Source organism: Syngnathoides biaculeatus, chromosome 17 (genome assembly GCF_019802595.1).
Source record: "Syngnathoides biaculeatus isolate LvHL_M chromosome 17, ASM1980259v1, whole genome shotgun sequence".
Classification (NCBI taxonomy): Eukaryota; Metazoa; Chordata; class Actinopteri; order Syngnathiformes; family Syngnathidae; genus Syngnathoides; species Syngnathoides biaculeatus.
In genome coordinates this window covers 3,941,694-3,954,492 of record NC_084656.1, presented here as the reverse complement: position 1 = coordinate 3,954,492, position 12,799 = coordinate 3,941,694, and the positions used below count along the sequence as shown (strand labels likewise).

The window sequence follows — 12,799 nt, the reverse complement described above, 5'->3', positions numbered from 1 at the left end:
ATTTACCCAGAATGTAATGTGAAAGGGGCTGCTGTTACCGCAATTTCTCGAGTATAATGCATCCTGAAGTATAAGGCAGACCCTCAAAGTTGACCTACAAAATCAGGAAAACCCTTCTATGTACAATGTGCACCACCAATTTGCTGCTATCCATATGCTCAAAATATTAGGAATGATCTGTATTTCTATTTTGCTAGGTTTGTACTTTTATTGTTTGTACTTGTAAAATAGTCTGTACAGCAATCATTAATAATAATCTTTGTGCATGTATTGATGCAGTGATAATGTATATCTCGGGACAGGCCACAGGACATGCTTGTCCTGGTCGCTGTAATTGTCAGAGCAGAATCTCTCAACCAGCTAAAATGCTCAACGATAACATAACATTTTATTAATACTGTTGATAACACATCTTAAATAAATAAACTAACACTGTTTGACTGAAACATTTTTTGCATTAAATATTTGTGCATAAAACATTTGTGCATAGTGCAGTTTATCCACTACATTACACATCCTTGGCCAAGACTTCAAAAGAAGCATCTGACTGGCATCCTCTGTGCCATCCATGGCGTTTGAGGAAACATTTTTTGAATCCCAAGAGTCTTGGTTCCCTTTATTCCTCATTATTGTCAGCGCTTTGAGGGGAAGGTCTACCGTGCTAACAGCGCAGCCTCTTGCCCCCGTTCAGCCTACAAAAACGAGAGCTCAAACAACGTAGAAATGAGCGTAATGGGCATTTTTTAAAAAGCGAGCATTTCAATTGTGTGCTATCCCATTTTTTTTGTCAATGATCGTACTATGTTGCTTCAGCTCGCGTTGTTTTGCTTCTGGCTTGGCAGCATCATCGGCCGGAGTGATGACACATTTCTTTTAAAAGCGGCTGCACAACTAGCTCTTGTAGTCGACATTTTTAATCTTCGTTTCAGTTAAAACAAATTCACGGGCAGACTTTTCTGATGTTTGGTACAGTCGCAACAAATATGCTATGCTAACGATCGTAAAATGCAAAACTTCCCCCACCCAGCCCCCACGAGGAGGTCAGACTTCAGAGTTCAGGTTGGTGGTATCGAAATTTATATGTATGCCTTTTTTTTACCACTCTATGTAGCTCTATACGACTATACAATGTGATTGTATTTTTATTTTTCATCCATACCTAAATATAGTGCACTCTATTGACCTTTTTGAAAGTATTTTATTAGTATTATTATTATATCATTATTTATTTATGAATTGCGCATTATTTTCGAGAAATTACGGTAACTGATCTTATGAGACTTGTCGGCAGAAGAGACTTTAAGACCACATTCATTAGTTGGTATTGGTAGGGACAATTTCTGCCTAAGACAAAGTAAAAATGGTATTGCACATTTTCATGATTCTGGAGTTGTAGGATATTGCATCATCTCAGCTTGTTCTATTAGAAATCTTTGGAATGTATGTTTCTTGATGAAATTCCAGTTCGGTGTCAATGTAAATTGCATTCAGTCTCCTGAGGGAAGAACGTTTTTTTCCCCCTAATTTAAAAAAAAAAAAAAAGGATAAACTCAAGACCTGAACCATCTCTGAGCAAGAGAAGAGGCAGGAAAGGGTTAAGTGAGAAACGAGAGAATGGAATTGTGTGCATGTGTGGGCGGTAGGGGGTGGGGGTTGTCTCAGCCTTCTCCCGCCTGCATGCCCACATCCTGTGTTTTCCAGAGCAGCCTGCAAGTCTTCCCAAAGAGCTGAGGGGCCAAACTGTCTGCCTCCCCCTCCCCCTTCTCTATCTACACTGCCATTCCCTTCATTAAATCCACCCCTCCCTCTCTCCCGACCTTCCTCTAAGCCTGGAGCAACCATCAGCAGACTCACATTCCTCACTCCCTTTTGCTGGCCTCACACAAGGTTTCAGGCAAAGTTCTACTCGACCTGGGGAAAACAGGATCCAGCGGTTAGTCTGTCTGAAAAGGGGCTAATGTTTCCAAAGGGTTGGAATGGCACATTTGGATGGAGATAGTGCCAAGCTGTGGCAAAATTTGTGAGCTCCTAGGTTCTAGCATGAGAAGTTGTGCTTCATTTAAATTGTTGTGAAACTGCAAGTTGAGTATACACACAGAAAAAAACGTTTTCCAGGCAGTCCAACCATAATATAAGTAAAATGTTAATGATATTGTCAGGCAGTACAACAGTGAAAAAATTATTTTTATTACAACGCTTTAATTAAATAAAACATTGTACAACCATACAATAATATGTAATTTATTTTTTCAAATAGAATAATGAGAAAATGTTTTGTCGATATAGCTAGTTTTCAATGTCCTTTTACCATCTATCCTGTCATGCCGTTCCATCTTTTTGTTTGAACATTAAGGATTAAAGTCCGATTTTTTTATGATTCCTCTTTTGGGGAAAAAAAAAAAAAGTATTTTAAAGCAACAGGTTTTTCCCCAGATATTTTTGAGATTGTGGGTTGAAAGCTACATATGGCTACTATTGAGGAGTGAATGCGTGCCAACAATGATAAAAACAAATGGCATATTTTTTGAGTAATTGCCCGTCATCGATATTGAGGAAAAAAACTTTTTTTGGAATGGTTATGCCTAGTTCAAAATTTCGAATAATGTACTCATGACGGAAGTAGTAAATTTTTGGAGTATTGAATTGAATTTGGAACTAGTGCCCAAAGTTATTTGGGTAGAAAATAAACTTCCCCAACACTGGTATCGGGTTTATTTGATGACTTAAAAAAAGAGAGGCAAAAACAACAGTGGGGTTCCACAAACATGCTTGTCATTTTTTTCAAGCTGAAATTTCAGACCAATTTTACTGCACTGGTTCTCTTCATGCATGAACCAAAGACGGACTACAGGTTACCCAGCAGTATGTGAGTCTACCTACACATAGAAGCTGCTTGACGACGTCGCTTATAGGCGATACAAACAACTATTACTACATTGCCCAAATGACTCTTACAACAACGTCACTATGCTTTGGTTGAAGCAGAGTTCGGTACAGTAGTTTTACTTTACTGATCTTTGTGAGATTGAGTCATTGGCCGTTTTAAGAGCATTGTTTGACCACTGTGCTAAGTGGATTTTTTTTTTTTTTTTTTTTTTTTTCGGTTTTAGTTCAAGACATCCATTCATTTATCCTGAACTGGTTGTCAGCCAATTGCAGGCCGAATGGAGACATACAACAGTCACACTCACAATCACACCTAAAGGCAACTTTGAGTTTCCCGTGAATGCATGTTTTGGGGATGTTGGAGGAAACCGGGGTTCCCGGAGAAAACCCACGCAGGCACAGGGACAACATGAAAACTCCACACAGGTGAGCTGGGTTGTGAACCCCAGTCCTCAGAACTGTGAGGCCAACACACTACAGCTGCGCCACCATGCCACTCTGGTTTTAGCCACTGCTACAAAAAGGTATCATATGATATGAACGCCATCCCGGTAGTTTGGAATATGACTTTTTAAAGAAACATCAATTGCTACCAATTGTAGTAATACAAGGGCTCATCCAAAATTAAGTACCTCCAAGGCCTCAGTTGTGGTGCCACAAATACACGCTTTTGGTTTTGTCTCTAATTCTTCCTCTTCTTTTCCTTTCAGCTTGTCCCGTTAGGGTTCGCCACATCGTGGCATCTTTTTCCATCTAAACCTATGTCACCCATCTTCCTCTCTAATACCCACCATCCTCATGTCTTCCCTCACAACATCCATCAACCTTTTCTTTGGTCTTCCTCTCGCTCTTTGGCCTGGCAGCTCCATCCTCAGCACCCTTCTACCAGTATACTCACTCTCCCACCTCTGGACATGTCCAAACCACTGAAGTCTGCTCTCTCGAATCTTGTCTCCAAAACATCCAATTTTGGCTGTCCCTCTTGTTAGCTCATTTCTAATCCTATGCAACCTGCTCACGCTGAACAAGAACCTAAACACCTTCATTTCTGCCACCTCCAGTTCTGCTTCCTGTTGTCTCTTCAGTGGAGTCTGTAATCCGTACATCATGGCCAGTCTCACCACTGTTTTATAAACTTTGACCTTTGTCCTGGCAGAGACTCTTCTGTCACATAACACACCAGACACCTTCGGCCAGCTGTTCCAACCTGCTTGGACACATTTCCTCATTTCCTTGCCACATTCACCATTGCTCTGGATTTTTGACCCCAAGTATTTGAAATCATCCACCCTCGCTATCTCTTCTCCTTGTAGCCTCATTCTACCCCCTCCACCCTTCTCATCCCTGCACATATATTCTGTTTTACTTCAGCTAATCTTCTTTCTGTCACGACCCATCGGAACGGAGGGTTGACCCAAATGCAGGACTCAAGAGACGCAGAGGTAATTCAGGAAAAACGTTTATTAATCCAAGGTCGGGGATCGGGCAGGCAGTCATGTAAAGCAGCAGTAATCAGGACGTCGGGCTTAGAGAGCAGATCAGCAGGCAGGCAGAAGTCAGTACACGTGAGATCGATCAAGGAAGGCAAAAGTGTCAAAGGAGTCAGGCTTACAGGGTCGGTCGGAGAACAGGCGGAGGTCGGTAAACAGAGAAATATGATCAGAGATACGGGGATGCTGGAACGGGGCATGAACCTCAACGATTTAGCGGAGGACCAGTCATCACCGGGTCCTATAAGTACCGGACATAATCAGCCGAAACAAGGTGCAGGTGTGTGCCGACTAATTGGCTGGCCACGCCTGGGCATGATGCCAGGAGCATGACACTTTCTTCTCATTTCCAGTGCTTGCTTTCATCTTTCTAATTGTTTCTCCACCTGCTCCCTGCTTTCACTGCATATCACAATATCGTCAGCGAACATCATGGTCCATGGGGATTCCAGTCTAACCTATTCTGTCAGCCTATCCATTACCACCACAAAAAGGAAGGGAGTCAGCGCTGATCCCTGATGCAATCCCACCTTCACCTTAAATTCTTCTGATACGCCTACAGCACACCTCACCACTGTTCTTCTGCACTCATACATGTCCTGAACTATTTTAACATATTTCTCCGCCACACCAGATTTCTGCATGCAGTATCACATTTCCTCTCTTGGTACTCTATCATACGGTTTCTCTAGATGCACAAAGACACAATGTAGCTCCTTCTGACCTCTGTACTTTTCAGTTGGCATCCTCAAAGCAAATAATGCATCTGTGGTACTCTTTTCTCGGCATGAAACCATACTGTTGCTAGCACATACTGACTTCTGACTACCTCTACCCGCCACTACTCTTTCCCATAACTTCATTTTGTGGCTCATCAACATTATTGCTCTATAGTTGCGACAGCTCTGCAATTCCCCTTTGTTCTTAAAAATGGAAACTAGCAAACTTTTCCTCCATTCTTCAGGGATCTTCTTGCCCTCTAGTACTTTGTTGAATAAGTTGGTCAAAAACTCTTCCATGCCTTCTTCTCTTCTATGTCATCAGGACCAACTGCCTTTCCATTTTTCATCCTTTGAAGTGCCTTTTGAACTTCCTCCCTAGTAATCAGTGTCTCTTCCTAGTCCTTCACACGTGCCTCTTCTACTCTTCTTTTTCTCTTTTTCTTCATTCATCTACTTCTCAAAGTATTCTTTCCATCTATTTAGCACACTACTGGCACCAGTCAACACATTTCTCTCACATCTCTATCTTTAATCACCCTTACCTGCTGCACATCCTTCCCTTCTCTATCCCTCAGTCTGGCCAACCGGGAGAGATCCTTTTCTCCTTCTTTCATGTCCAACATGGTGTACATGTTGTCATATGCCTCTTGTTTAGCCAGCAGTCACCTCGGAAACGGTGGTCCCAGCTCTTTTCAGGTCATTAACCAAGTCCTATCGTGTAGTCCTGGTTTGATTCCTCACCTTTCTATGGATCATTGAGACCCCACGAAGTGATATCTTACATGGGGCTCCACTCCGATTGAGACTGACCATCATGTTTAGCTTCTTCCATTTTCTAATGATTGGTCCAGCAGTGGACCTTTTTTCATCAAGCTGCTTGGGAATTTCTCTGTAGCCGTCTAGCCGTGTGGAGTTATACAATTTTGTCTCTGGTGTCTTTGGACAGGTATTTGAGGGTCAGAATTCTAGCTGATAGACAGGTGTTCAAATACTTATTTGCAGCTGTAGCACACAAATAAATAATTAAAAAATCATGCATTGTGATTTCTGGATTTTTCTTTTCAGATTATCTCTCTCTCTCTCTCAATGGACATGCACCTACGATGAAAATTTCAGACCTCTCCGTGATTTCTAAGTGGGAGAACTTGCAACATTGCAGGGTGTCCAAATACTTACTTTCTTCACTGTATGTTCTAGAGAAAGCAGTGGAAACTGAGTTCGAGTGGACCATGTTCCACGTGCTATGGCCATAAGCATGTCGTCGCAGCAATCCCCAAACACGTTGGTGGAAACAGATCATGAGGGATGCCGTCAACCTGATGGAGAAATCCTTTTGGGCCTTTTTGACCTGTGGGACTGCCAAAGCAGCTGATGGGTATTGGTTGGCCAAACGTAATGCAGCTTTGATGGTCGTAACAGCAAAAACTCTGGTATGTGTTTAGTTCGGTGATACAAGACTTCCGGATGCCATCAAGGAAATTTTGATCCACCATCCGCCATCTCAGGAAGGGTAAGCCGTGAAATGAAGCAGTGCACAGTGAGGATTGAGTGCTATTGACCTCAACTAGGGACGCTGTGAGTCAGTGTGGAGAATATTTCGAAGACCTCAATTCTGACGCCTTTCCATGAATAAGCAGAGTCTGGGTTTTGAGAGGCAGGCTCTCCCAATTTGTGGGGTGGAGGTCACTGGTTGAAAAAGCTCCTCGGTGGCAAGACCCCAGAAGTGAATGAGATTCACACAAAGTTCCCAAAGGCTCTGGTTGAATCTGACTGAAAAGGGTGGCATGCCCTATCTAAGTCGGGGATGAGATCCTTCCCCAAGTGGAGGACTTCAGTTATTTTGGGGTGTTATTCACAAGTGAGGGAAAATGGAACAACAGATCGACAAGTGAAGCAGTGATGCGGACTTTGTATGAGTCCGCTGTGGTGAAAAAGGGGCTAAGTCAAAAGACAAAGGTCTCAATTTACCAGTCGATATATGTTCCTACCCTCTCATATGGTCACGAGCTGTGGGTCATATCCGAAAGGACAAGATCCCAGATACAAGCAGCCGAACCGAGTTTCCTCCGCAGGGTGTCTGACTGTCCTTTAGCGATAGGGTAAGAAGCTCGGTCATGCAAGAGGATCTCAGATTTGAGCCGCTCCTCCGAAACAATGAGAGGAGCTAGATGAGGTGGCTGGGGCATTTGATTTGGATTCCTCCCGGGCGGATACCTTATGAGGTGTTCTGGGAACGTCCCACAGGGAAGAGACCCCCAGCACGACGCTGGTGGGATTGAGTCAGATGGCCTGGGATTGCCTCGGGATCCCCCTGGGAGAGCTGGTTGAAGTGGCTGGAGAGAGGGGATTCTGGGCATTCCTGCTGACACTACTGGTCCTATGACCTGTCCTCAGATAAGCAGTGGAAAATGGATGTATGGATGGATGGTTCTTTACAACTTCAAGGAACAATAAAATAGCTTTGTGATGAATGTGAATGAACATTCACGTAAATTACTGCATTTGGACTAAATATTGAAGATGGTTTCATCAATTTCAGTCTGAAAGTTAAGATGACGTTTACTTACTTGGACCACTTACCTAACCTTGTAAGAGGTGTGTCAGAAAACGTTAGAGGATTTCTGTTAAAAAAAAAAAAAAAGTTGTATTCCAAATGGAATCTACAAACTGTACAAGTCCTCCCCTTCAAAGTTGGATTTTAATACACTTTCCTAGCCATTTTTGCCATACCTTCATGGACTGCTGTAAGGATTTGTGTGGGATCATCTGCGGTTCCATCATCACAGCCACCTTGTACCTTGTGTACATCTTCAAAACATGTTCCGTTGATACCCCCTTGGAGCTTTTCAAATGGTGGGAGAAAAAAACAATCCACCATTCTTTTCAGTCAGGAACTGTCTTATGTTCAGGGCATTGTGAGTAGTTGCCTTGTAATGGTTAAGCAGCCACGAGTTCCTCCGCCCCAACTCTTTCCTCTTCTCTTGCACTGAATAAAACAAGCACCACAGGATGTTTTAGTTAATGTGCTGGTTAGGGGTCTTTTCCACAATGAAAGGCAAAATTTGAAGTTTGTAGGATGGGTTTCAAATATATATTTTTTTACATCAGTCCTGGAACATCAAATGTCACTTTTATGTTTCAGGTTTTAATTTCATAAAATATACAAGTTATGGTTATGTTTTTAGCACAAGAAACATTGCTCTATTTTTTTATAGCAAAACTGTTGATGTATATTCTAAGTATTCAAGTTAATTTCATAAAGCAGGAATACTCGTAACTGGTTTTTCCACAACAAAGAAATGTGAATAAATGTAATCATGGCACTCAATAATGAGCCACCATTAATGAGTTGAATAAGTTTTTCGAAGTGTGATAATCTGTACCAAGGGAAAATAACTGCGTTTACATTTGTCATTAAAATCAGCACAATCTAAGGTAAAATGGCTTCCTCTGTTCATTGGTAATACAGTATACCTTTATTGTGAGGCATCCACTCAAAATATCATATTCATAACCCAAGGTTGTTGACATGTCATTAAAACTAAGTAAACATGTTCAGCTTCCATCACCAGCACATTGTCTGAATAGAGTGAAAAGAAGAGAAAGAGAAGTTCTTGCTGACTAAAGTTTCAAGTATATCAAGTGGAGATTATGGGTTTTCAGTGCACAGCGCCAGTAGTTTACATTTAGAATGGCAGATGAATCATATTACCCACATACCGTGGAATGCTACTCACCATATATACTGTATGATGTCATGATGAGTTTGCACGAGTGACTTAATAGTTGGTTTGTCCCATAGAGTAGGGTCTTCTCATGCTGGCCTTGCAACCCCCACCCCACTTTAAGTAGGCCAAAAACCCCACCCTTACTCGACAACTGACCATGTCCCCTCAAACAAAGACCTGAATCAAACCGCTTCCACTCATGTTCAAAATGACGTTCAAGGTTAGGAGTCCCTGATGGTCAAGGTCAACACTATGGGCTATGGGTTCATTCGTAGTTCAAGTGGCCATAATCGTTGATGAAGATTCTATTCCACATTGGGCATATTCCTAACATTTGTATTTGCTTTATACTATAGCAATATACATTTTCACCCTAACATGCACGTTTTCGCACATACTTGTGGGTGGCAAGAGACTGAACTTTCTAAGATGACACCACTAGTTAACAAGCCTTACATCTCATTTGACCAAGGCAGAGCAATGATATAAAGGGGTCAATGGCTCAGTTTATGAATCCCAAGTTCTTTTGTACCTCTCCACTGGAGTTACAGTAAGTGAAGTGTGTGTTGAAAGTTGCTTCATAAGGTAAATTAGATGTGCTCTTTGACAATGAAATGGTATACGCTAGCTAGCATTATCTTGAACGGCATTAAATAGAGCTAATGTTACCGGGCCAAATCAATGGTTTGCTGAATTACTCAAAGAAGTACCTTTTTATTTTAACGGTTATGCCTATGAGAAAATGCCCTCCACAAACCCAATGACTGAAGTTTGGTACAGTAATGTTCAATATAATAGCGGTCCAATGTGACTAACCAGATTAACCACGTGTTCAGTATATTTTTATTGGTACATGTCAAACAAGTTACCAGTAGTTGCAGTAAATTCTCAGAAAACCAACAAGACCCAGTATTCATGATATACATACTCTTACAGTGAAGAAAATAAGTATTTGAACACCCTCTGATATTGCAAGTTCTCCCACTTAGAAATAATGGAGGGGTCTGAAATGTCCATCGTAGGTGCATGTCCACTGTCAGAGAGATAATCCAAAAAGAAAAATCCAGAAGTCACAATGTATGATTTTTTTTAACGATTTATTCATGTGATACAGCTGAAAATAAGTATTTGAACACCTATCAGCTAGAATTCTGACCCTCAAAGACCTCTTAATCCGCCTTTAAAAGTCCACCTCCACTCCATGTATTTTCTTGAATCAGATGCACCTCTGTGAGGTCGTTAGCTGCATAAAGACACCTGTCCACCCCATACAATCAGTAAGACTCAAACTTGTAACATGGCCAAGACCAAAGAACTGTCCAAAGACACCGGAGACAAAATTATGCAACTCCACATGGCTGGAAAGGGCTGCGGAGAAATTGCCAAGCAACTTAGTGAAAAAAGGTCCACTGTTGGCGCAATCATTAAAAAATGAAAGAAGCTAAACATGACAGTTAATCTCAATCTGAGTGGAGCCCCAAGCAAGATATCACCTCATAGTGTCTCAATGATCCTTAGAAAGATGAGGAATCAGCCCAGGACTACACGACAGGACTTGGTCAATGATCTGAAAAGAGCTGGGATTTCCATTTCCAAGGTGACTGTTGGTAATACACTAAGACGCCATGGTGTGAAATCATGCATTGCACAGAATGTTCCGCTGCTTAAACCTGCACATGTCAAGGGCCGTCTTAAATTTGCCATTGACCATTTGGATGATACAGAGGAGTCATGAGAGAATGTTTTGTGGTCAGATGAGACCAAAATTGAACTTTTTGGTCATAATTCTACTAACTGTGTTTAGAGGAAAATGAATGATGAGTTCCATCACAAAAACACCATCCCTACTGTGAAGCATGGGGATGGTAGCATCATGCTTTGGGGGTGTTTTTATGCACATGGGACAGGACGATTGTACTGTATTAAGGAGAAGATGATCGCGGCCTTTTATTGTGAGATTTTGGGGAACAACCTCTTTCCCTCAGTCAGAGCATTACAGATGGGTCGTGGCTCGGTCTTTCAACATGACAATGACCTGAATCACACAGCCAGGAAAACCAAGGAGTGGCTCCGTAAGAGGCATATCAAGGTTCTCGCGTGGCCTAGCCAGTCTCCAGACCTAAACCCAATAGAAACTGTTTGGAAGGAGCTGAAACTCTAGATCTGTGATTGAGAGATCTGTGTGGAGGAGTGGACCAAAATCGCTCCTGCAATGTGTGCAAACCTGGTGAACGAGTACAGGAAATGTTTGACCTCTGTAATTGTAAACAAAGGCTACTGTACCAAATATTAACATTGGTTTTCTCAAATGTTCAAATACTTATTTGGAGCTGTATCACACAAATAAATTGTTAAAAAAAATCATACATTTTGATTTCTGGATTATTCTTTTTAGATTCTCTTTCACAGTGGACATGAACCTCGGATGAAAATTTAAGACCCCACCATGATTTATAAGTGTGAGAACTTGCAGTATAGCAAGGTTTTCAAATACCAATTTTTTTCACTGTAAGCCTGTGGAATTGGAATTTGTTGAAAGGGGTGTGTGTGTGTGTGGGGGGGGGGGTATTCAATCAGTGAGGTCTTCAATTTTGTGAAAAACAGGTGTAAATCGGGTGGCACCTATTTCAGGATGAAGCCAGCCTCTGTTGAACATGCATTTCTCCTTGAAAGCCTGAGGAAAATGGGTCATTCGACACATTGAAAAACAGCTTACTTTGATTAAAAGTTTGATTGGAGAGGGGAAACCTTTGAAGAAGTGCAAAAAGTTTGGCTGTTCCAATAAAATGATCTCTAAAGCCTCAAAATGGAGAGCAAAACCAGAGACACGTGGTAGAAAACGGAATTCTTGGGTCCAAACCAACAAAGTTAATGTCATGGAGAGGTCAGCTCAATCCCCAGACCTTAAACTAATAAAGAACTTGAGGTGACAGAAATGCTGTTTCTAAAGCAAAACCAAACAATGTAAATGAATTGTGGAATGTCATTAAGGAATCTCGGAGTAGAATAACAGCTGAAAGCTGCCGTAAGTTGGTTCACTCCATGGTACACAGATGTGAAGCAGTTATTAAAAAAAAAAAAACGGTGGTCATACAATTAAATATTAGTGATTCAAAGAATTGGTAATTCCTAGAAACAAAACAAAATAGTGTTGAGTTTGTAATGGAAAACTGCTATGAATGTTTAGTCTTGTTGGTTTTCTGAGAAGCTACTGCACTTTATGGTAACTTGTTTGACGTAGCAATAAAAAATGTGCTGAAAAATGTGGATGAATCTGGTTAGTCACATTGGACTGTTATTATTTTGAGCACTACTGTATGTCGCTTTCCAAGTGACTACTGGGCCATTGGGCAGTCTTGTCATCTCTATGCAACTATTTCTGACACTCACTTGATTTAACCCCCTCACACATGTTTTGCTTGATTCAGTCTTTTTTTTTCTTTTTTAAGAAAATGGGCAAAAAATGAACCCTTTGGGAAATATCTTGCAGTGCAACACCAGACAATTTTTTGTTTTTTATTTCAGTTTGTGATAGCGGCTTGGAGTCTCCCACCTTGCAGTAACCTAAACAAACGTGAAAATCTATACAACCCCGCCTACAACCCCAATTCCAATGAAGTTGAGATAATGTTAAACAGCAGTAAAAACAGAATAAAATGATTTGCAAATCATGTACAACCTATTTAATTACACTACAAAGACGAGATGTTTAATGTTGAAACTGATAACCTTCATTGTTTTTCAAATCATTAACTTGGAATTTTATGGCTGCAACACATTCCAAAAAAGCTGGGACATGGTCATGTTTACCACTGTTACATAACCTTTTCTTTTAACGTTCAATACATGTTTGCATGAGGACACTGACAGTTGAAATTTCGTCGGCGGAATTCTTTCCGATTCCTGCTTAATGCACAGCTTCAGCTTTTCAACAGATTGGGGTCTCCATTGTCGTATTTTTATACTTCGTAAT

General features: G+C 41.2%; 1 protein-coding gene across 3 annotated transcripts in view; it reads left to right on the top strand.

Annotated features, from left to right (window-relative positions):
- The window catches only part of ptpa (protein phosphatase 2 phosphatase activator), a 66,742-nt gene that overhangs the window by 51,066 nt on the left and 2,877 nt on the right, over nucleotides 1–12,799 (top strand). The window lies entirely within an intron of this gene.